We start from the raw sequence: 12,702 nt of genomic DNA, 5'->3' as shown, positions 1-12,702 counted from the left end.
AATTAAGACAAGACTCCAGGGTGAGTCTTATAAACAGCCATCAAGAGAATCTTTAATAATTAAGTCAGGATGTTGGTGTTAATATCTCATCTGAAAGGTGGTTTCTCCTGCCTTCAGTTTCCCAGTCATCATTCTGGGACAACGATCCTGAATTCTGCTCCTGAGGGAAATGGTAACTGTTGCATCAACACTAGTTAGAGCTGCATCCTAACTATTCCTTAAAGGTATCCTCTCCCTCTACTGATAAAGACTAGTTTTGTTTTGTCTTAGCCTCTGTGATCTGTTAAGATCAGGCCAGCATTAGGCAACACTGAAGAGCAGAGTTAATAAGGTGTCAAACAACGGAGGTAACAGTATATTTTTCAGATTCAGAATTTTCTACACAAGTTCTCTAGATTTCAGCCTGGTTTGGGATGAGAGTGAGTACTGGACTGAAGACACCCCCACTCACACACTGAGCCCCCTGACTCCATCTCCCCTCACCTGATACTGGGTCTCCCTCACTGTCCTCCACATCATCGTATCCTGAGGGCAGCTCGTCAGAGAAGAATCTCCCTGTGAACAGGAGGACAGATCAGTAATACCTGCAGTCAGACAGCAGCCTCACTGTCCTCTACTGTGTGAGAAGCCAGAGTGTGAAAAGTAACACAGAGTTTGTGTTTATAAGGCAGATCACTTATAGTGCTGTGCTGATTTTCGTTACTCATGTTGACATACCTCTTGAGAAAGAAACCACTGTCTGAAACCAGTGTGGTGAGATATTCTACAAGTGTAAGTCCTCAAATCTTCCTCAGATGGTGGAGACCAATCACACCCTCTGTACACTCTCTCCACTCACCTCTCCTGGGGGCGCTGTAGGTTCCCTGTCTGGCCGGTTTGTGCTCTATTTCCTCATAAACAGCATCATGATAGGGGGTGTGTGCTCCCTTAGATAGGGCTGTGTTAGGAAACAAACACTCAGGGTTAACATGCAGTGAGGGGAATATAAGGTATTTAATTGGGTGCTAAACCTTTTCTTGGGCATCTGTGCACATAAATATTATATTATATATTATATATTATATATTATATATTATATATTATACACATCTGCAAATTTCTACAGATCTCCATCTTAGAGTAAAATCCACATATCAGTTTCATGTGAGTGATAGTACTGACCACCAGAGGTCACTAGTTCCCTCCCTACCTTTCCTCAGCTTCCTGTTATGGATCAGCTGCCACACTAACAGGGCAAACACCACAAAAAGCAGAGCCCCCAGTGGCAGGAGGACCGGGAGCGAGACGGAGAGGCCTCCCAGCAGCTGTGTCTGGGGTGTTGTCCTGGTGCTGCCTGAGGGAGAGGGACACAGATCAGAAAATAATCTTCTGTGTTTTAATCTTTAATCTCAGTAGTGATCTCATCTGGACAGAGATTAGAAACTGGAGAATTTACCTGTTTCCACAGAAGAAGTGCTGGTGGAAGTAGGAAGAGCTATAATAGAAGAAAAAATGTTTTTTGATGAGGAGATTCACAATAATTCTCTTTATTTCTTGACAAAAATGAAACAGAGAGGCTATAGTTTATAGAGAGCAGTACTTCTGAAAACCGTGCAGTTTGCCAGCAGCATCATTTAGACAAACCGAAATGTCTCTTATTCCTTTCTGTCAACTGCATTACCTGTTGTCACTGGATGACTTTGAGATCCCCAACCTGAAAAAAAAAAGGAGAAGGGATGGGTCGAGATTCAGAAAGTATTTAATAGCCATAAGGGCTCATACTAATTGTATTTCTAATAGGCAGAATTTGTGTTGGCTTCTTCATTATTATTTACATCTGTATTCCTGTACTGAGAGCAGCACTGAACACGCTGGGAGCTCCAGCTGCTCCCACTCACCTGTACAGGTGACCCCAGCGTCCTCCTTGTGCAGACAGTCGCTCTGTCCCAGGGGAGGGTGCCAACAGTCCCACAAGTGAAGCTCACTGCCCCTGCAGTTCACCTTGTCCAGCCAGATGGTGCCATTCCCTGGTCCAAATGATGCGTTTCCCACTGCACTCACTGCATCTCCACAGCCCAGCTGTCTGCAGACCACCTGGGCATTCTGCAGGTCCCAGGAATCATCACAGACTGTCCCCCAGGAGCCATTGTGATAAACCTCCACCCTCCCAGAGCAGGCATCTCTTCCTCCAACCAGCCTGAGGGGCCAGTAGTCCAGAGATTGTTTTGACACATCTTATCAACATCAAAGCAAAATACATCTCGACTACTGTCTGGTTTAGAGCACTGACTTTATTTGTTATTTGTGAAAAAAATGTAAGAACTGATTTATTTTATCAACATACAGATACATTTTGTAAACTCACTTGAACATGTGTCCTGGCCTGAGGCTGTGGAACAGGATTTGAAACTCCGGGGCACAGACTTCTTCTCTTCATCTAAAAGAAGGAAAACCCTGTTAATTTAAGATTAATAACCTTTATACTGGACATGAAGACATTAAGGAACAAGTAATAGGTTTATTAGGCTGCTCCCACCTGAACTATGATGACATTAATGAGTATCATGTCTGAGTATGAGAGTATGTTAGCTGCAAGCATGAGTACTCATGCAGTCATTACATCTTCCTTTGTCTTTCGTATTATATATTTTTTTACTTTCATTTTTTAATGTGTTGTACGGATTCTGTATATAACACATATTGCTTCTTGAAAATGCTGTGACTGCCAGATCTAAAACAATAAAATAGGAAAACTGTGTGAATGTCTGAAGACATTTGTAAGGCATATTGCTTGGTAAACTGCTGGATTTAAAGTTCCATACTCTGGGATTAGGGATTAGAAACTCTAGAATCTGCTCATAAAACTAACATTCAGCACTTTTTGACAGCTCACCTTATTTCTTAATTAGCAGATTGTTTATTCTTTTAAACTGGAAATGATCAGTAATGGATAAGACTAAACTAACATTGTGTGACTCAAAATAAACACCACATATACAGAACATTATTTGCTAGGGATAAGCAATATAAAATCAGCAATAAATTCACTTATACAACTATTGCTATTGCTCTCTGGCAACAGTTACCGGTTGTGTACAGATCAAACATTTTGGCATCATTTCTCTTCAATGAGTCACTCTTGATGTTATGATAACAACGAAGAGCGACTCGGCCCAGAAACAACTAAACGTAGCCAGCAACTGTTTTTTGAGCGGAGACAAACATTTCCCTCTTAGACTTGCTTATATTGTTTTCAACATGTTCAAACACGTTCAATCCCCTTTTTTTTAGGCAAACAGAGGGTCTGTTATCGGTCATTTCTGGGATAATGCGACAGGAACGGAGACATGTTACGAGCTTTGCATGTGGTAGAGCTGTGCATTTAACGGGGCTCGGTGTGTTACAATGTCATTAAAATAAATCACGTCACGCCTCTCTGCTGTATGGACGGAGTCCATCCTCAGCTTCACCTGGTATCTGCGTGAAAAAATCCCCCCAATGTTGATCCCAATGTTTCTGCAGAGATAAAGAACAAGGGGCAGATTCCTCGTTTACGCATCGCGAATCCTTAATCCTTTTTCTTTGAAATCCAGCACGGAAATGACAGAACAACTAGCTTGATTAACTAACCAAAAAAAAGTCGCCTACTAAATGACTACAGCTCATCTGTATTCAAAACAGGTTTCCATGTCAACCACTGTAATAAACAGCATACGGCCACACCGCGACGGTTTGGAGCCAAGCCAAATAATGCTGAAACAGCACAGCTGCAGCGATGTCTGGGCAAAAAGGTAAGAGATACCAGATCGCCTTTCACGTCTGTTGGGCTGTGTCCAGTTTTGTACTGTGGAGAGTAATAGTTGTAACAATAGATGGTGTGAGAGAAATCTAGCCCTGACATCAGGTTCCTATGCCAGCAGCCATATCACCCTGCAACTCACCACTGGCAGCCCCCCACTGAAACTCAGCAGGTGTGAGCTTAGTCAGTACCTGGATGGGAGATCCCTGGGAAAAACTAAGGTTGCTGCTGGAAGAGGTGTTAGTGGGACCAGCAGGGGATGCTCATCCTGCGGTTTGCCCCAGAATAGTGACGGGGACAGAAAAGTGGAGTGTCCAGAAAAGCACTATATAAGTGTAAGCAATTATTATAATTTATTATAATTAAGACATTTAAAATTCTCTTGAACCTCAAAGTATTTTATCTGTTTTGTCTTTGATAATAATGACAGGCATGTTAGTCTGATTGTAATAAAAGCCACTAGGAACAGTTTTTGTGAAACTAATCAATTATTGACGTATTTAGGTGTCAATGTTTTACCCACCATTTTTGTGTGAAGACAGATTTATGTGAAATTACCTTCTGAGCCATTCCACCATAATCTTAACCTTTAACATCTTACTGTCCAACACAGGCCATGAACAAAAACAGTGAAACACTGGGATATCTATTTAGTTTATTAGTAATGATCTGGAGTCTTTACCTGAGCAGGTGATCAGAGCCACTTCAGAGTCTGTGCACTGGTTCTGATTCCAGGCAGAGGAGGGGCAGTGCCACAGCATGGAGTCGTGAGGGCGACATTTAAATTCATCAACCCAGTGAGGAGCGGAGTCCCGTCTAGGGCGAGATTCAACAACACGCCCACTCTTCCCACAGTTCAGCTCCTGACAGATCAGACTCACTGTGTCCTCACTCATGCTATTCCAGCACACGTTGCCCCAGGTGCCATTGTAGAAAACCTCCAGCTGACCAGAACAGCCCTCAGCCAGTCGCAGCTCCTTGAACTCTGGGGACACACAAGTGGACAGACTGAGAGAACCCTGCTCTGAACTGACACAGACTTTCTAGATTAAAGACCTTAGATAGAAACAGTGTGTCTGCTAAGTCTATTGTGACACTAGAGGACTTCATAATCTTTTCTTTTCTCCAAAATCATATTAATGGAACGGAACGCTCTTTCTCAACAGAAAACAATACATTGGTAACTTTTTTTAAATCAATGTCAAGCATCAGTCTGGCACTAGTATCTCTTTATTCTGTAAATTACAATCCAAATTGAGAATCTTTGGATTATTATGTCAAGCACCCTATTACTATTACAGTAATAGTATTATTTTCACATTACTGTCCCTGTTCTTGTCTTGACCAGGAGATACTGTACAATAATCCTGGTAGTTAACACCCTACTGTATGAAAACGTCATGGTGTGATATGAGTCCTGTACCTGAACACACCAGTCCCACATCCTCCTTGTGTCCACAGTCATGTTGTCCCACAGAGATGACTCGTTCCCCAGACAGCCCACTTTGTTCAGCCAAATGGTTCCAGTTCCCTGGCTGAAGGAGGCTGGCACTGGAGCACTGAGGGCCGTCCCACACTGGAGCTGTCTGCACACCACCTGAGAGTCTGCCAGGTCCCAGGAGTCATCACAGACTGTCCCCCAGGAGCCATTGTGATAAACCTCCAGCCTCCCAGCACAGTCACTACCTGCCCCAACCAGCCTGAGGGAGCACTGGGCTGGGAGAGAGACAATACCCAGTGATATAAACACATATACAGTATACAGTATATATAAACATTACTGACAGTTGGTCTAGGAGCAGAAAATCAGAGGTAAGGGGCCAATGGTCAGAAGTCAATGCAGTACTAAGAGATCACTGTGACCTCTAGTGGGAGATAATTTGCTGAACATCAGCTAAGGGGCAGCAGATGCAGTGCAAGCATGTCCTGCTGCCTCACAGAGCCTGACTGTGTGTGTTAGAGAGGTTGAGAGGGACAGTGTTGAAAAACTCCACACACACCTGCTGCCTCACAGTGCCAGAGTCTGAAATGAGTAACACAGATGTCAACGCACACTGAGAGCCCTGGAGATACAGAACAAGGACCAGTTCATACCTGGTGTTACTGAGGAAGGAACAGAGGAAGATGGGTAACATGTCAAACACATAGAGAAGGAAAGCAGTGTGAGCTATATGTGAATCAAACAAGTTAACATCAGTAATGAAACTAAAATTAAAACAACACTGATTAATGACAAAATTAGTCATTATTCTCCCTGTACCTTTGCCAAGTGAATCGTTGCTGCTTTTCAAGTCTGTAAAAGAGAATGAAGGAGCTCATTACTGTCCAGAGGAGTGATGTTTCACCAGTGGAGTGTCAGTTGTGTGGCACAAAAATTACTTCGATAAACCTTGACCTCCGGATTCCCTCTTTACACTAGTACAGCACCCTGCATAATTAGGCTCTGGGTTAATGGATTAATTGCAAAGATCAGGCATTAATTACAATATACTGAGTTCCAGGACATTCTTTCATTGGTGATCTGAATAACAAATATACACTTGATTTCTACTCCTCACTGTATTTGTATGCACTGTATATATCTACTCTTCTGAAAGAAAATTACACAGCAACCTAATAACCACTTTGGAGAAATTTTGAGTTATATATGTTGATAATACACTGAAATGGATTAAGTAAAGAAATTCAAACATCTCTATCCTTTTACTGCGGTATGTAACAGAGCAGTTATTCGGTCAACCATGAAGATAGTGTGCTGCTGTGTATAAGCAGAGGGGGTGTCATTGTGTTTTATCAAATGATTCTCACCAGAGCAGATGACTCCTGCGTCCTGTCCATGAGAGCACCCTGCTCTCCCCCATGAAGAGACAGCACATTGTGAGAGACGGCTCTCATTGCCCTGGCACTCAAACACATCAGCCAATACTGGTCCACTGCCCTGTCCAAACCAGGCCTGTCCTGGCACTGCTACAGCCTCCCCACAGCCCAGCTGCTGGCAGAGAACACTGGCATCTCTCAGGTCCCAGTAGAGATCACACACTGTCCCCCAGTCCCTGAAGAGCCACTGTAACTCCACTCGGCCAGAGCAGGAGTCTGAGCCGTTCACCAGCCTGAACCCTGTGTATCCTGCAGACAGGACAGGGGGAGAGCAGACACAGTGTCACAACACAACGAAATCTCCCTGCAACATCTAGCAGTGATCCTCAACTCTGCCTTCAAGTATACAGTAAACCTTCAATACAGTACTAGTGATCAATAGGACTAGAGCTCTTCACTGATTAAACCGACAGTACAGACTCAGACAGAAATATAGTGGTGATGAATGAGGCGTATACAACTCTTCACTGATTAAACAGCTGAATTCAGGAGCAAAACAGAACAGGTCTAAGTTATATTTATTTTTATGTTTTATTTTAGAGAACAAAACGAAACCATTTTACATATAATTACTATTACTCAGCCTTACTTATATGTTTCAAGAAAAAAACTGGAGGAGATACTCAGAGCCCCTGTATCAAATGACACAGGGCTGCTGTCCCTGCTGTATTGGCATTGAATCAGGGGAGGGGCTATAGAGCAAAGACTGCTGGGAAGGACAAGCTGCAGCTTTATATTGCAGTGACTGACGGAATTTGAGGGTTGTTTCTCTTTCCTTAACTTCTGTTATTTCAATTAGGAACTTCAATAAAATAAATAAATGGAATCAATTATCCTGCTTTTACCGAAACACACCAGTCCCACGTTGTTCTCGTGTGTGCAGTTCTCTGATGTTGTGGATGACTTTGGACAGGAGAAAATCTGAGATTCGTTGCCCTGACACTGGAGCTCCTCTGTCCAGACCTCTCCCCCCCCTTCCCGAAATGAGCCCCCTTCAGCACCTGTGAGGGAACCCCACAGTCCAGCTCTCGACAGACAACTTCTGCATCCTGCCAGTCAAAGTCAGAGTCACACACTGAGCCCCAGGTCTCTCCGTGCTGCACTTCCACTCTCCCAGAGCAGAGATCACTGCCTCCAACCAGCCTGACCCCTCGATGAGCTGGAACATCAGAAGAATAACAGAGATCACTGTCCTTGACCAGTCTGACCCTTTGATGAGCCAGAATATCAGAACAATAACAGAGATCACTGTCATTGACAAGTCTGACCCCTAACAGGCACTTTGAGCAAGACCTGGACTGTCACAGCTTGGCACTGCTGGAGCAGGACTGTCTGACCTGGGCACTGACAGACACTCTGGACAAGACCAGGACTGTCACAGCCTGGTACTGCTGGAACAGGACTGACTGACCTGGGCACTGATCGACAATGTGTTCATGACCAGGGTTGTGCTTCTCCACGTGAAAGCAGGTCTCAGCAAAATACACACTGTCATTTACTTCAGCACCATTTACACACACCTGGGACTAGCAGTCAGCTCCTGGCTATAGTGCATTGCAAGAAAATTCAGGACCATCAAATCCCTAATGGTATTTTTGTTGAAGGTGCCAATCTTTAAATTTTAATTCTCCGTCTGGAGTTAATTCCCCATCTTCAGTATAATGCCGCCCATATTACAATAAGACAGAGCAGCTAAGAGGTTAGAGGACCAGTCTTCAATAGCAATATCATTGAATAACTTGACAAAGCCAACAGAAGTTGCTCTTTTTAATTTCTATTTAGGTACAAATCAGTATTGAGAACTCATCCCACAATTCCATTCTGGGCTCATCTGTATCGGACCGATAGTTACTCCACCACCAAGAATCTGCCCCTGGGCCAGCTGGTACAGCACCTGGACACACAGCCCACTGCAGCACTGAGGTCTACAACACTGAGCTCACAATACCATGAAAACTCATTAAAATATACCTGAAATTCACCGGATCCACTGACACCTGACACAAAAATACCATTAAAACACACCTGAAATGACTGACCACATCCACTGACAGCTGTTGAGAAGGTATTTCACCCCACAGCCCACTGGAACCCTCATTTCACCAGTGTTAAAACAATATAGACACAGTGAAGCATTTACAGACTCAATGACCACAAACAGGATGAGTTTAGAATGACAGAAATAGAGACACTTCCTGTTGTCCTGCTGTACAAACACATGAAAAAATGAGTTTTCTCAAACTGAAGAGTCATGTGCTAAATGTATACTTTGTCCTTAATATGATTATGGAAATAATTATCAGAAAAACAAATATTATTTATGACATATATGTATTCCCTATATTTATAATTGCTATATAATTCATGTTTTATTAGGATTTATATTTTTTTATTAAGAATATTCCTTGCTAATAGTAGACAGTAAGAGAGCAGGAGCAATAACAGTAGAGAAAAAGTAAAAGATAGGTGGTTGAAAATTTTTATAGTTTGGATTTATAATAAAGACACACAGTGACAGTGAGGAGTGTTGTCAGTGAGACGCTCTCAACAGGAGAGGAGCAGTGGGAATGGGAGGATGGACAGATGGATCATGATAATGGACTCTAGATCAGTGGAGGAGTTTTAAATGTCTCAGTATTGGAGACTGGAGAGAGTATGTGTCTCTTACCTGAACACCTCACCCCAGCATCATAGCTATGAGGAAAGCTATACTGTTTCATTTCACTTTTACCACACTCCCTCAGTGCAGACTCTGACCCGCTGCAGGAAACAGCACCCAACAGGACTGATCCAGATCCTTGTCCAAAGTGAGCACCTCCTAGTGCTGAAAGAGCAGATCCACAGCCTAGGTGTCTGCACACCACTGTAGCATCACTGATATCCCAGTTATTACTGTACACTGTCCCCCACTCTCCTTTATAGTGAATCTCCACTGTCCCCTCACAGGGACTGGCTCCATTCACCAGCCTCACATCAGCTCTGCCTGGAGACAGAGAAAATTATTATTACCATATCCAGAGGATATTTAACATAGGAACAAGTAAAAGTTTATTCCATACTTAAAAGAAAAGAAAAGAGACTCAACACTTCAGCGCTGGAGCCTTGTTCACATCCCAAGACAGCCACAACGTTCTGTCTCCTTTCAGCATGGAAAAAAATCTTTACTTTCTTTGCAGACTACGCATGCTGACACAGATACTTACTTTAACTAGTAGAGGATATTTTGTATATTTATATTTAATGTATATATTGTATATATATAGTTCAGGTGGGTAGCTGCATCAGCATGCATAGGCTGCAAAGGAACAAGTAATATGTTTATTCCATACTGAAAAGAGAAGAGAGAAAACACAACATTTTGGCTGTGGAAACTTCAGGTGTGAGATCACTTCAGGTGTGGTCTTAAATCTGAAGAAGGCTCCACGGCCGAAATGTTGTTTTCTTTCTTCTATTTTCAGCATGGAATAAACGTATTACTTACATATATATTTTCAAAATATGTCATATAATTAAAATTTCTTTAACCTGTTTCACTGGATTGCTAGTCCATCTGCCAGTGAACAAGAAACAGAGGACATGCAGAAAATGAAACACAGAAGGTCTACTAAATCCACTAAGTCATGTTCAGTAAAATACAGAAAGTCCACTCTCTGCCTTTTCAGACCCTGACTGTGTGTGAGATACTGGAGAGTCTAGCAGCACAGTGACTGTGTGTGAGATACTGGAGAGTCTAGCAGCACAGTGACTGTGTGTGAGATACTGGAGAGTCTAGCAGCACAGGACTGTGTGTGAGATACTGGAGAGTCTAGCACAAAGTGACTGTGTGTGAGATACTGGAGAGTCTAGCACACAGTGACTGTGTGTAATATACTGGAGAGTCTAGCACACAGTGACTGTGTGTGAGATACTGGAGAGTCTAGCACACAGTGACTGTGTGTGAGATACTGGAGAGTCTAGCACACAGTGACTGTGTGTGAGATATTGGAGAGTCTAGCAGCACAGTGACTGTGTGTGAGATACTGGAGAGTCTAGCACACAGTGACTGTGTGTGAGATACTGGAGAGTCTAGCACACAGTGATTGTGTGTGAGATACTGGAGAGTCTAGCAGCACAGTGACTGTGTGTGAGATACTGGAGAATCTAGCAGCACAGTGACTGTGTGTGAGATACTGGAGAGTCTAGCAGCACAGTGACTGTGTGTGAGATACTGGAGAGTCTAGCAGCACAGTGACTGTGTGTGAGATACTGGAGAGTCTAGCACACAGTGACTGTGTGTGAGATACTGGAGAGTCTAGCAGCACAGTGACTGTGTTTGAGATACTGGAGAGTCTAGCAGCACAGTGACTGTGTGTGAGATACTGGAGAGTCTAGCAGCACAGTGACTGTGTGTGAGATACTGGAGAGTCTAGCACACAGTGACTGTGTGTGAGATACTGGAGAGTCTAGCACAGTGACTGTGTGTGAGATACTGGAGAGTCTAGCACACAGTGACTGTGTGTGAAATACTGGAGAGTCTAGCACACAGTGACTGTGTGTGAGACATTGGAGAGAGCATGCTATTCTGTGCTTGTAGGGAACTTGGGTTTCCAGGTACCTCAGTTAGAAACATCTTTCCTGATGAGGGTGCATTTTATGGATAGGGATATAGGCTCCCATTAATCTTGTGGCTTCCAGGGTGCAGGGAGAGAAATCTAACTGCAGGTTACCTTTTATTTAAAAAGGTAGCTCATCTCCTATGTGGCCTCTGTAGACATTAAGAGTTTAATGCATAGTGAAGAAAGATACAAGATGTGAAGAAGGGGTTAACTGCTTTCTTTTTGCACAAGGACTTGACTTCTTGTGACCCAAGACATTCCAGGCTTTAAGTTATGTCAGGAATGGGGGTTAACTGATAAGAATTCCAGATGCCAGCTAGAACCCCCCCCCCAACGAAGGAAACATAAAACTGACCATTAAGAGTGGTCAAAGCCTGGGGGACTGTCCGAACACTGTGACCTCTCCCCATTACCATGGAAACGAAGTACGACAGAAGCGGACGAAATGTGCTATATAAACCAGAAGTTTTGTACCTGTATTTTGAACAATACTTCAGTCTTATTGTTCCTTGCATGCAATAAACTCACTTGTTTAAACTTAATCTCAGGTTCCAGAACTTATTTGTCTGTTAAGTCAGTAGAAACAGTCAAGGGTTTTCTGGGTGAGCAGAATGTTAGGCCTCTGGAATGCCTTGTCTGTAAATACTGTATATAAAGTAGCATGTTTTGTTGTGTGTTGTGTCATTGTTTTAAACTATGAGTCCTACCCCATTTGTAACAATATAATGTAACTTTGTGTGTTGTATGTTTTGTGTCTTATGTAGTTTATGGTAATAAATATTTGTTTAACTATGTGTGCCTAAATTATTGCTCTTCTCAACAAGCTGTGCTGGAGAACAAAGTATTCACATTCCTCTAATTATACCAGCCACTTGGGTGTAGAATTCACTTACAAGGCGGGGGTTATGAATAATTATTTCACTGATCAACTAAACCACTTGCCTATTCCTGGTTTTTACCAGTTTCATAACCTCCTATCTGTAACAATAACAATAATTTGTTTCTAGCCTTTACCTGTCTGCATCTTATTAGTCAATGCACAGCAAGGCTAATTAGTCAAGGCTCAATTTCATATTTATTTTTCAATTTCACAGTTATTTTTATTTTTTTCTGCTTATCCACTGGGATGTGAAGTTGTTCTGAGACTTCCGGATAAGTAATTACAAATTAAAGCCCTAGAAAAATTGGGAGAATAAGATTACACACCCTTTAGTAATAGGAATTGTAAATTTGTGCTGATGTAACCATTTGCTTTCCTAATTACAGTGTCCAAGTTAGTTGTTTTTTTAAGCTCCAACTGTATTCAATTGTTGTGATTCTGATTATTTCAAAATAAAATAGTTGTTCCTCTTCATCTTAAAGCACGGTCCCAGTCATCTTTGGAATTTGGTATGTTGTGGGAAAAGGCTGCTAAGGCTGCTGAAAGAAGGATGGTCTTTAGAGGAGATATTT

The 12,702-nt window shown here is 42.6% G+C and overlaps 2 pseudogenes; both read right to left on the bottom strand.

Moving 5' to 3' along the window:
- Positions 1-12,702, bottom strand: part of LOC148825753 (antigen WC1.1-like) — a 29,468-nt pseudogene that overhangs the window by 2,339 nt on the left and 14,427 nt on the right.
- On the bottom strand, positions 5,713-12,274 carry LOC148825754 (scavenger receptor cysteine-rich type 1 protein M130-like; annotated as a pseudogene).

The sequence above is a fragment of the Atractosteus spatula genome, chromosome 10 (assembly GCF_055471065.1).
Source record: "Atractosteus spatula isolate fAtrSpa1 chromosome 10, fAtrSpa1.hap1, whole genome shotgun sequence".
NCBI lineage: Eukaryota > Metazoa > Chordata > Actinopteri > Semionotiformes > Lepisosteidae > Atractosteus > Atractosteus spatula.
Note: the sequence above shows the minus strand (reverse complement) of the source record. Positions and strands in the feature narration are given on the sequence as shown.